This window comes from Notamacropus eugenii, chromosome 1 (assembly GCF_028372415.1).
Source record: "Notamacropus eugenii isolate mMacEug1 chromosome 1, mMacEug1.pri_v2, whole genome shotgun sequence".
NCBI classification, from domain to species: Eukaryota; Metazoa; Chordata; class Mammalia; order Diprotodontia; family Macropodidae; genus Notamacropus; species Notamacropus eugenii.
The window spans coordinates 305,187,107-305,199,341 of record NC_092872.1 but is presented as its reverse complement, the minus strand read 5'-3'; positions in this window follow the sequence as shown (position 1 = coordinate 305,199,341).

The following is a 12,235-nucleotide window of genomic DNA, read 5'->3' as shown; positions in this document are numbered from 1 at the left end:
ATTGTGTAACAATCTTGAGTAAAGAGTATTACATCACATTTTATAGTGGAAATGATCTTTGAATGTCAAATGTCCCAAATGTCCTGGGTTGCTAGGTACACAGATGAATCTAACTATAGATATGGCCTTTCGCTGAGTTACTGAAGACCTGGTTTAAGCTAAGTTGTGCCTTAAGGTTGCTTTAAAAAATCTATTAATTTTAAAGTCTGAACACATGCTATACAGTATGTAAATGGTAGTTCTGTTGATAATAATTAACCCATTTGGAAGATTAAAATGTGAACATGTACCACCCACACAAGTTTGTAATGATATAATTGTAAGACAATTCAACATTTCTCTTACGAAGATTAGAAAAAGAGAAGTGTTTCTGCAGTTTTATTTGAATTGACGCATTTATGCTGTGCATGCAAATAATACTGTCAAACAGTATGAAAATAGTTCTCTTTAACAGGAAGTTAAGTTTCTTGCCCCTCAGGAAACTTGAGCTTTGGTTATTATTATCAGGATTTGGTGAGGACCTTGTTTGAGACCGCTAGACCCTGTTCTGTGTAGTGTTAGCAGAGAAATCCATAACCTAACACATCTGGAACAGCTTATGGTTACTAGACTCTAGCGTAATGCTTCTCCCATCATTGCCCCTGCTGATGGCAGAACCCTCAGTTTCTAGCCTCTTTCAAGGGCTGCCAGCAGCCTTGCTGGTGGTTGCTATTTTGTCATTTTCAGTCACATCTGACTCTGTGACCCTTTGGGGAGACTTCTTGGCAAAGATACTGGAGTGGTTTGCCATTTCCTTCTCCAGCTCATTTTACAGATCAAGAAACTGAGGCAAATAGTGTTAAGAAACTTCCCCAGGGTCACACAGCTATTAACTTTCTGAGGCCAGATTTGAATTCAGGTCTTCCTAACTCCTGGCCTGGCACTCTATCCACTGCACCACCTAGCTTTGAGTACCATCTATGAAAAGTGTGCTCAAATTCTTCAGCCCTGGGGTACTGGATAACTCATCTCAAGAGTAACCCATTCTTTTCATTTCCATCTATGACCACCTTATTTTGACCCTATATATACTATGTACTTTCAGTTTTTCTTTTTCATTTGAGCTTAACAACCTCTTTTAGGTCTCTCTTTTGCTGTAGTACATTAAACTCAGATTTAGGTAACTGATTTTGCTTGTGATCTGCCCCTCTGGACTTGAAGTAGTGTTCCCTGCACTTGGCCATATCCCTTCCTACCTTATCCCCACACCTAGTATTAATGAATTATAGTAATTCCTTCAGAACTGCCTTAGCTGTTCTCCACACACTTCAGAGCAGCCTTAGACTTAGCCACAATACTTGCTCATCTGGCTGCCCTCACAAATCTCAAAGATTTTATTGGTCTAGGATTCCTCAGTCCTTTTCTGGTGGTGGTAGCTATTTTAGGTCAGATTAACTGCCTGTTTCCCTCCCTGTGATTTGGCTGTGATCAATACTGCCAGTTACAACTTAGTAGAGTACAAATTAGTGAATTTTTACAGGGTTTTGTAAAATGCAGTTATTGGCTTTGATTCCAGGGAAAAGACAGGCATATTAGTCCATTTAAACTCCAGCTTTGATTAGCATACTGTTTCGGTCATCCACGCCAGACTCTGCTCAGGAGTCTAATTTTGGCTTAACAGTGATGGGACTGTGATCAGGACTATGGTTGGGAGACAGAATAGGTCTGTATTATTAATATCTACCATATCTATCTTTTACCAATACAAGAGCCTAGTAGACAAGTTCTATATAAATTAAAGGAGAGGAAACAGAAAGAACATAGATTTGGAGTCAGAAAACCTGAGTTCTAGTTTTGGTTTCCTCATCAATTAACTGTGTGACCTTGGGCAAGTCATTTTACCTCTGTGATCTTCAGTTTTCACATCCAAAAAATTAGATGTAATATTATCTGATTAACAACTGGGACAAACCAGGCATGGTGGCACATGTCTTATTGTGATTCCTACTTCTGCGGAGACTGAGGTTGGTGGATCACTTGAACTCAGGAGTGTAATGGTAATGTAATAGTGGGTGGGGGGAAGAGTTAAAGACCCATTAATAGACCTCAATCCTTTTGATAATTTCTATTGAGGAACTGGGTCAGAGGGTCCTGTCCCCTGGTTCTGAAAAGTGTATAAATATTCTGAGGTGAGTACTTTGGGCCTTACTCATTGGAAGTATTTGTTTGGCCAGATGAGACTCTGGGTAGCCTCAAAGGAGCCTCCTGGCTTTGAAAACCCAAATGTTGATGCTTCTCTCTCTGGTAACTATGCATGTATGTATGGTCAGACAGTTGGATCTGTCTGTTGATCTGTGATGTATGGTCAGACAGTTGGAAGCCCTGTCTGTTGGTCTTTCTGTTTGTAATTTCTGCTTATAATTTCTGTTTGTATTTTCCCTGAAGTTCAAGGTGCTGACTTCTTCCCTTGAACTAAGTGAATGATATATATGCTTGATTAAATTAGATTGTTGACCCCTCAAAAGTTGCTTTCCTTTTAGAAAAGCAGATCTAAGAACATATACAGCAGACCCTCCTGTGTATACTGGGGTCCTTGCTGTTACAAAGAGTTCTGAATTGCAGTGGGCTAAGTGGTCATGGTGTCTGAACTAGCTCCAATTTGGTAAGTCCTTGGAAACCAGGGGCCAATAACTTGTTCAAGGAAGGGCAAACCAGCTCAAGATGGAAACAAAGTGGGTCAAAGCTCCTTTGCCTATTAGTAGTGGGACAGGATCAGAGTGGCTACTGCCTTTATGACCTAGATGACGTAAAGAGAGAGTCTCAAAAAAAAAAAAAAGCAAACGTAAAGGGGTGTGTGTGTGTGTGTGTGTGTGTGTGTGTGTGTTGGGGTAGATCAAACTTAATGAAAACCATGTGCTATTCCTTAACTTGTGTCAGTAAGTAATTTTTAAGTACATTTTTCAAGCACCTGTAATATGAGATGGGGCGCATGATAGGGGAAGGAGAGACAGTGTTTTATTAATTGTTACTGTTTTTGAAACATGAATTGCCATCAGTTTCAAGTCAGAAGTGGCCTCAAATCATTTAGTCCAGTAGTTCCCTAAGTGTGGACCAGCAACCCCTGAGGGTTCCTCAGACCCTTTTAGAGGACTCTTGAAGTCAAACCTAGTCAGAAAAATACTAAGTATTTGGAGGGATACTAAGATGTTTTCATTTTAACATAGTCAGTTTTGATAGATATAACCCACATAATCCAAATTTCTTGGGGGAGGGTCCTCAATAATTTTTAAGAGTTTGTAAAGGGGTCCTGAAACCAAAAACTTTGAGAATTACTGATCTAGTTTAAACCCTCATTCTTTGCTTTATTTCTTATTAAGCCTTAATGACTGAACAGGCTTTGCCTCAGTCAAACTGAGACATGTTAAGGACCTTAGCTTGAAAAGGCCAAGGATCTCCACTTCATTCGGGGCCATCTCCAGTTGTCCTAATCTATATCTGGCCACTGGATCAGATGGCTTCAGAGGTGAAAGTAAGGCTGGTGACTTTGCACAGCCCTCCCTCACTCAAGTCCAGTTCACTTTCATATCATGGTGTTATGGCCCTCCTCTTCAAGAATGAAGGACAAACAGCAATAGCAAGCAAGCAAGTAGTCTAAACCTCTCATTTTGTAAATGAGAACATGAAAGCCTAGAGAATTTAAGTGTATTTTCTAAAGGTTACACAGTTAGTAAAATGCAAAGCTGAAATCTGAATCCTCTAACTCCAAATAGAGAGAGAGGGAAGGAGAGAAGGAATTCAAGCTTACTAAAGTGTGCAAAAATTTGATTGCATTCAACATACAATTATAAAGTGCCTATTATGTGCAAGGCATATGTTGGGCACACAAAAGACAAAGGCTTAATAGGCCTCAAGAAGCTTGTATTCCACAATACATTTAGAGGTAAGTAAGTAAAATAGATGGCAGTTGGAGGAAAGAGGGAGCTTTGAACACCTGGAAGGATTGAGAAAGATTTACTTGAAGCCTTTGCCTAGCTGGCTGGCTGTTCTGTTTCAAGATGATCCAAATAGTTAACACTTTGTGAACTGATAGTGTCTCTTTCAAGGGAGAAAAGAACTTGAGGACTTTTCCCTTATCTGATCTTGGGTATGAAAATGTCTTACTCTGTCATTAGAATAGTTGAAGTTTAAGCCTTTGGGCTCTAAACTAAAAGAGAGATGGCAGAGGCCACTCTTTTTCTTATGGGGTCCTAGCTAAGGATCTCAGTTGAAGTCAGAAGCTGAAAAATGAGAAAAGCTCTATGACTACGTGCCCAGTAGGGCTGACTATGCTGACTATGCTGACTATGACAATAGCAGAGCAGTGGCAAACATTGTATGCCATACCCACATGCCCAGTAGGAACTGACTACATGCCTGGGAGAAACTCCAGGCCAGGTGAAAAAAGCTTGGGAGGAGAGCCCGTGGGAGGAAAGCACTGATAGTGCCATCATATATCAGTGCTGGTAGCATCTGGAGGCAGGAGATGCTAATTCATGATTGTACCCTTTTCACACATGTGCCTCCATGACTATTCTTTCTATTTATAGTGTATTTGTGGAAGACTTATGGGGAAAATGTCCTATTGCTACATTTCTTATTATGCTGTTTCATTAAATGCCTTAAAAATATTAATTGTGTCATCTGACTTGCTGGCAAATATAAGTATCTTGATGGGGATTCTTGTGATAGGGTTTTGAGTGACTGTGGACTCAGAATACTTTGAACCTAGGTTAGCTTATCTGAGGGTTCCAAGTGTGAGAAGGGAAGGTAATTTAGGTGCTACACATATAAATAAAAAAGGCAATAAAAGAGGTCAATATGGCCACTTTGATTTTTATTAGGGATTATTCCACATAGGTATAGGGCCAACATGATATTCATAGCATCTGCAGTGGCCATGAATATCCTGATGCAATTCTGAATCATGAAATACAACAGACTCTCCACAGGGAAAACAGAACCAAAACATTTATTCAGACACCAGAAAGCCAAATTCATCATAGTAACAAAAATCTATACTCAATAACAATGCAGAGAACAACACCAGCCCCAAGCCTTCCCCCTCCTAGGCTTCCTACAAACCAGTTCCATTAAGCAAATCACAAGCAGGTGCCCCTAAACAAAATCACAAACAAGTCTTTGCATTCATGCTAGCCAGCAGCCTGCATCCTTCCTAGCTCTGACTGCTCTTTGACCAATTTCCTCTCAGCTCTGCTCTAGCTCTGCCTCTTCCTGTTCCGCCCATTCAGACAACTCCTCCCACCACAGGCTCCATGGGACTCAGACTTCCATGTGACCCAGGCAGGTCACATGGGCCTATTAATGAATGGGAAAGAGTTTCCCATTTAAATTACCATTACAATAGGTAAAATATTTTGTTATTTATTTCATCTTTGTGGGCCAAAGTGCTGCCCAAAGGACACTGTGCTATCACATTTGAAGCACAGGTATCCTAAGGGCTGCTTAGAAAACAATTTTACTCCTCTAACCTTTGTCCCAAACTGTATTCTTCATTTTCTATTATTATAGCATGCTTTGCAATTTATTTTGAGTTTTTATTTTGCAGAAGTAATTCTACAGAAAGTGAAAGGGGAAGGATACACATTTTTCCATTACTGAGCAGAAGACTTCCTTCTTTCTAATTATTTTATCAAACATAAGCAGCCCAGTTCTCTTTAAGTCACCTGTGACTTTAAGTCACACACACTTACAGGAGACTAGGGTGAGGAGGAACAGTGATGGAAATCTCTATTACCTAAGTTCTCATATGTAAGGCACCATTTGTGACACATGGTAACCAGTCATAGAATTAGAGAGTTTAAAGGAATCTCAGAGATCCTTTAATTCAGTTCCTTCATTTTATAGATTTGTGGTGTCTAGGTGGCACAGTGGATAGAGCACTGGGCATGGAATCAGGAAGACTCATTTTCCTGAGTTCAAATCCAGCCTCAGACACTTAGTATGACCTTGAGCAAGTCATTTCACCCTATTTGTTTCATTATTTGTAAAATGAGCTGGAGAAGAACCCCTCTGGTATCTTTCCCAAGAAAATCAAGAATTGGGCAATGTTTGAAATGACTAAGCAACAAAGGTGTCCAGGGAGATAAAGTGATTTGCTCACAGGATGTTAGTGGCAGAAGTGACTAAAATTCAAATAGCCTGGTCCACACCCCATGTTTTTACTATGTGTAATTTAATTTATTAAAGGAGATAGGGACTGGACCTGTTATTTCATAGATTTAGAAAACTCCTACATAAGGAAACTCTCCTTACCAGTTTAGGATAGGATCTTCTTAGCAACTTAAAGTTTTAGATCAAGGGTTAGTAACCTTTTGTCCATGAATTAAAAAAAAATCTGATACTATATTTCAACAGAATTAATTTCTTTTATAATCTATGTGTGTTTCAGGCATTTAAAAACATTATTCTAAGAAGGATTCCATAAGCTTGCCTAAACTACTAAAGAAGAATAGGAGGACTTATGTTAGAGAGTTGGCCAGAGTACTTCAAGGCAAGTTACTTGTCCAGGGTCACTTAACTAGGAATTTCTTGCCAGTATATGTCAGTTGATACTTAAACTTAGGTCTTCCTGGCTCAAAAGTCAGTTCTCCATCTGCTACCTCTGTTTTTTCATGTAAACTCTAAAAAAATACCTCAACTTTTCAGATAAGTAAAATCACACATTCATAGAAGGTAAGAAATGGAAAGGGACACTAGAGATCATCTGGTTTAACCCCTTCATTTTATACATGAAGTAACTAAGATTGGAGGGGGTTGTCAGACTTACTCAAGGCCACATAGCTGGTAAGTGGCAGGTTTCCTTCAAGTCCCAGCTTATATCCTACCTTCTATAGAAAACCTTTCCCAATCTCTCTTAATTCTAGCACCTTCCCTCCCTTATTTCCTTTTTATCTTGCATATAACTTCTTTGTACGTAGTTGTTTGCTTATTGTCTCCTCCATTAAATGGTGATATCTTTGAGGGAAGGGACTGTCTTGCCTTTTGAACAAAGGTTTACTGGGTGACCTAGAACTCAAACCTAGGTCTTTTTCTTTTCTTTTCAAATATCTGCTTTCTCTTTCTTCCACTCACAAAGAGTGTCACACATAACTGTAGATAAAGCGATTAGCTAAAGCATTTATTATGCACTTACTATATTCGAGGCATTGTGCTAACTGCTAAGGATTCAAAAACAAGAAAACAAGATTATTCCTACTGTTGAGGAGTTTATAACACATAAAGGGGTAGTAGGAATGTGGCAGCGGTGTGCTGAAGCCGGTTCTAAGGGATTAGAAGACCCTGTTAAATTTTTAGTATGAGCTCCTCAGAAATTGTAATTGCCTAAAAGTCAGACTTGATTGATTATTTTCTTGTCTAGACTTAAGAAGTGTTAATAATGCAGACTAAATTGAAAAGTGTGAGCATACATTCCCCCCCCCCCCCCCCAACAAAGAGATCAGTTGTCAAACATTTGCCAGCACATTTCTATTTTGTTCTATAAACATTGCTGGAGCTCAGTGGGGGCCATCAAGGCTCAGAGAAGGAAGTTGTCACCAGACTGAAGGCCTATATAGAATACTACTACTCCTACTGGTATTTATACAGTACTTGGTGGTTGTCGTTTCGTTGTTTTCAGTTGTGTGCAACTCTTTATGACCCCCTCTGGATTTTCTCAGTAAAGATTGCCATTTTCTTCTCCAGCGCATTTTACAAGTGAAGAAACTGAGGCAAACGGGTTAAGTGACCTGCCCAGGGTCACCCAGCTAGTAAGGGTGTGAGGTTGGATTTGAACTCAGGAGTCTTCCTGACTCTAAGCCTGGCACTCTATCCACTGTATCACCTATATAGCACTTAATGGCTTGCAAAGCACTTTATGACCATTGAACTTCGCAATACCCCTGGGAAGGAGAGTACTTTCATGGGAACAAGGGTGAAGGGAAGTGAACAGAGTAGCTAAGACTTTTTTAAAAAATTAATTTATTTTAAACTTAAAAATAAAAGCTTAAATACGCAACAAGAAAAGAAAAAGGAACATATTAAAAATTTAAATACAAAATAGGAAAAGAAAGCATTGCCATATGCACAGCAGAACATAAGAGGATTCAAATTATACATCAATAAATTTCCATTTCAAGAAAACCTATATAATAAATACTAGACATTGCGTGCAGAGTTTTCCATCTTTTCTTTGTTTCCTTGTAAGTTTTCTTTTGTTATTTGTTGTGTATTTTTTACTTTGTTCATTCCCCCCCTTCCTCCCCACTCTTCCCCCAGGAAGGTACAGTTAAGCATGGATAATTTATACACACACACATATATATATGTATGTATATATGTGTGTGTATATATATATATATATACATATGTATACACAAACGTACTTACATGTATATACATATACAAAGATATATACTTGTATATAGACATACATATGTACACTCATATACACATACCTATACTTAGATATCTATAATTATACTCATATATAAACATATACTTATTTGTCCTCTGTTTCTTTGAAGGTGGATAACCTCTTCCTTCACAAGAACAAGTCTTTCCATGTTTTTCTAAGTCCACCAACTCATCATTTCCTACTGTATAGCAATATTCCAATAGCTGAGACTTCTGATGATATGGTGATTAAATTCAAGGATTCACCAATCATCCAGTCATCCCCATGGTGGAGTTGATCTCAGTTTGGGGCAAAGCAGCTGTGTGGAAGTGAGCAGTATGGCTTAGACTTCTGGAGATATGACCATATGTAAAATATGGCCATAGATAGCTTATACTACAACTGCCTCCAAGAAGAAAAGATATAGTTTGATGTTAAGAAGCAGCAAAGTTGTACTTGGAAGAGCACAAGTCTGAGAGTCAAGAGATCCAAGCTGATACTTAGGATCACAGGGTATCAGAGGTGGAAGAAACCTTCAAGATCTAGTCTATTTCCTTCACTTATAGATGGAGTATCTGAGGCCTATAGAGGTTAAATAATATAGCTAATTTTCTAGCAGTCAGGATTCAAACTAAGCTATTCCGCCTCTAAAAATAGTCATCTTTCCACAATACCACTGAGTCAGAAATGGTCAGTTGGGGGAGAGAAGGAAACAGTGGGAAAAAGCTATGGGTCAGGATAGTTACACTGAACTCAAGATTCAATGCCACTTTCCAAATGTCCCCCAGAACTCTTTTGCTTTGGATGATTCTGGGTAAATAACTTAATCCTGTTTATCCTAACCTAGTTACTGCTCCCTAACTCTTGAACCAAGATTTAGTCCGTGCCCCTAGGGTGTCTGTACTGTTTCCAGCATCACCTCCTTCTCCAGGTCATATAATGGTATGGCACTAGACAAATCATTTAACTTTGCCTCAGCTTTCTTATCTAAATTTCAGTACTTCAAAGATTCAAAAATATTAACATTTTCCAATCCTGTTCTCTGCTCCCTACCTCCCCATCTTGTAGTCTATAGTTTTTTAATATTGTTGTGACCAGAAAATTCATTTGAACAATTCACTGCCTTGCAGCTGCCCTGGTGATGAAGTCTTTCAAAATGAATCTGGATTTTCTTTAGTCTACAGCCATATAGCCTATCACCCTTCCCTTACCTGAAAACTTTCTGGCTGCTTGAGACTTTACTGACACAGCCTTTGAGGACACAGTGTTCTTGATACAAGGCTATGATGTGACAGGTGTAGTACTTTAGTGAAGAAGTTTGATTTCTTCATATGAATATACCCCCAGTTTTGCTGACTCCTTGACTGAACAATGCTGCCATGGGCATGAGAGGGTCAAGCAGATACTATCCTAGAGCACATTGGTTGGTGTCATTTTGGGAATCTAAATTTCTAGGACTCTGTTTCTAGAGGCTTCAGTGTGAAAAATGCTGGAAACTGGAATGAGCAGCCATTTTTCTTCCCCACTACACATGAGGAAGCAGGAAGGGCAGGATCTAGTTGAGGTACCTAGTCTCTGGGCTGGTTCCCCTACTCCATTCTCTACCACCCAATAAACTACAGTTGCAGACAGTGAGAACTGGATGCTGAGGAATAGTTTTCCCCTCTTTCCTACTGAGAATTCATCCCCTACTGGGACCTTCATGGTGAAACTACAGATCAGCCAGAGGGAGACTTATTAAAGAGGGATTACCTCAGTTCTTGCATCTCCATTGAACTGGTGGGTGGTTTCCTCTCCCAAGGGGATAAGACCAGGCTTCGGAGGAGACACTGATTCTATCTGAGGCTGGTGGCACAAGCTGTTGGTTTTTCCTTTCCAAAGGAACTGTTCCTGCCCCATCCCACCCCTAAATTCCCCCTTGCTCATTATCCTTTCACTACTATCATTTTACTCTCCTCCCCTTATAGAAAAGAAAATTTGGTGCCTCCTGAATCATTGTCTTCCCTCCAGGATCACTGCCTAGTTGTGGTGGAGGGACTTGCAAAACTCAATGAATTTATGAACTATGCCGCACAGGGTTACCCAAGATAGACAGGTCATAGTGGAGAGTTCTGACAAAAGGCAATCCACTGAAGAAGGAAGTGGCAAACCACTCTAGAATCTTTGAGAAGACAACCCCATGGACAGTATGGTCCATGGAAGTCAGAATGAGTTGGACACAACTGAGCTACTGAACAACAATAACATATCATTGTCTGGTGCGATTAATGCTGGTGTAGATAGAGACTTGGGGAGAGACTGGACCTCTGTAGAGGGATAGTAGATACATTTCTGCTTCAGAAAGTTTGAGCCACCAGGTGAGAAAGAATAAATGCTGTCTCCATTTGGAGATCCCAAACACAGTGGAGGCACAATGAAATCATACCCTCTTGGGCAAGTGCAAATTTCCATAAACAAGAGAGCCTGTAAGCAGAGAGAGAATAAAATCACAGAGGCCTAAGAGAGATGACCAAGTCAGCTCTGGTGCAGGGAGATCTATGCTCATTATGCAACCACTAAACCCAAGGAAGCTGCAAGGAAACCATTTCTTAAATTCCTTATATCCTGCTACTGCAAGTCACCTCCCCCTTGTCTAGGTTACCAGTGGGATACTCTGTAAAGGAATATTGTTCAGGAGTTTCTGACTTCTTGTGACTCCATTTGGGGTTTTCTTGACAAAGATATTGGAATGGTTTCCTTCTCTAGATTATTTTATAGATGAGGAACTGAGGGAAACAGTTGTGACTTGTGCAAGATCACACAGCTAATAAGTGTCTGAGGCTGGATGTAAACTCAGGTTGATGTCTTCCTGACTCCAGGGCTGACCCTCTATCCACTGTGCCATCTAGCTGACCCTCTGTAAAGGTGTGTCTACCCCCTAATTATTGCAAATGGGACCAACTTCCCCATATATAGTTCACATATAAAATGGGAATAATTTTACTTAGATAGTCTCTCAGAATTGATATAATGAAAAAAAGCTCTTTGGAAATTTTTAAATGCCATATAAGCACAAACTTATTATATACTCAATAATATTGTTTTCCTTTAATATGGTTTCAGTTTAATCATATCATCGTTGGGATCTTAATCTTTTTACATTACTACTAGTCACACACGTGAGTTAGGGAGAAATAATCACTGCTTTTTATTGTGCCTAACACACTTTAAATTATAGAGTATTAATGAAGCTTGACTCATTAACAACACCTTGGGAAGTAAAGTCATTCACAAATTCTATCTTAGAATATTGACAAATGTCCAGCTCAGTAAGTACAAGTAAGTACAATGACAATTTCTATAAGACATACATGAAAACAAAGTGTGGATCAAAAGATGAGACCCTTACATGCTACTGAGGATTTTTTCCTGTTCACTTTTCCCAGTAGAACACTATCATATAGCCACTTTGAACAAAAGTAGGTAGGTAGGCAAGGCAAGAATTGACCTCTAGACTCTTGAATAGAGGGTGACTTCTGCAAACTTCCCAAGAGATACAGATCTGTATCTTAAGGTGAGGGTTTACCTTCTGTTCTTTTCATGTTTATTGTTCTTCTTTGTTCTATTTATGGGTAATTGTACTTCATACATTAGTAGGCTCAGAATACTAGTTGGTTCAGTGGATAGAACCCTGGTCCTAGAATCAGGAAGATCTAAGTTTAAATCCACCCTCAGACACTTATGTGATCCCAGGCAAGTCATTTAACCTCTGTTTCCCTTAATCCACTAGAAAAGGAAAGGACAAATCACTCAGGTATCTTTGTCAAGAAAACTCCATAGACAGTA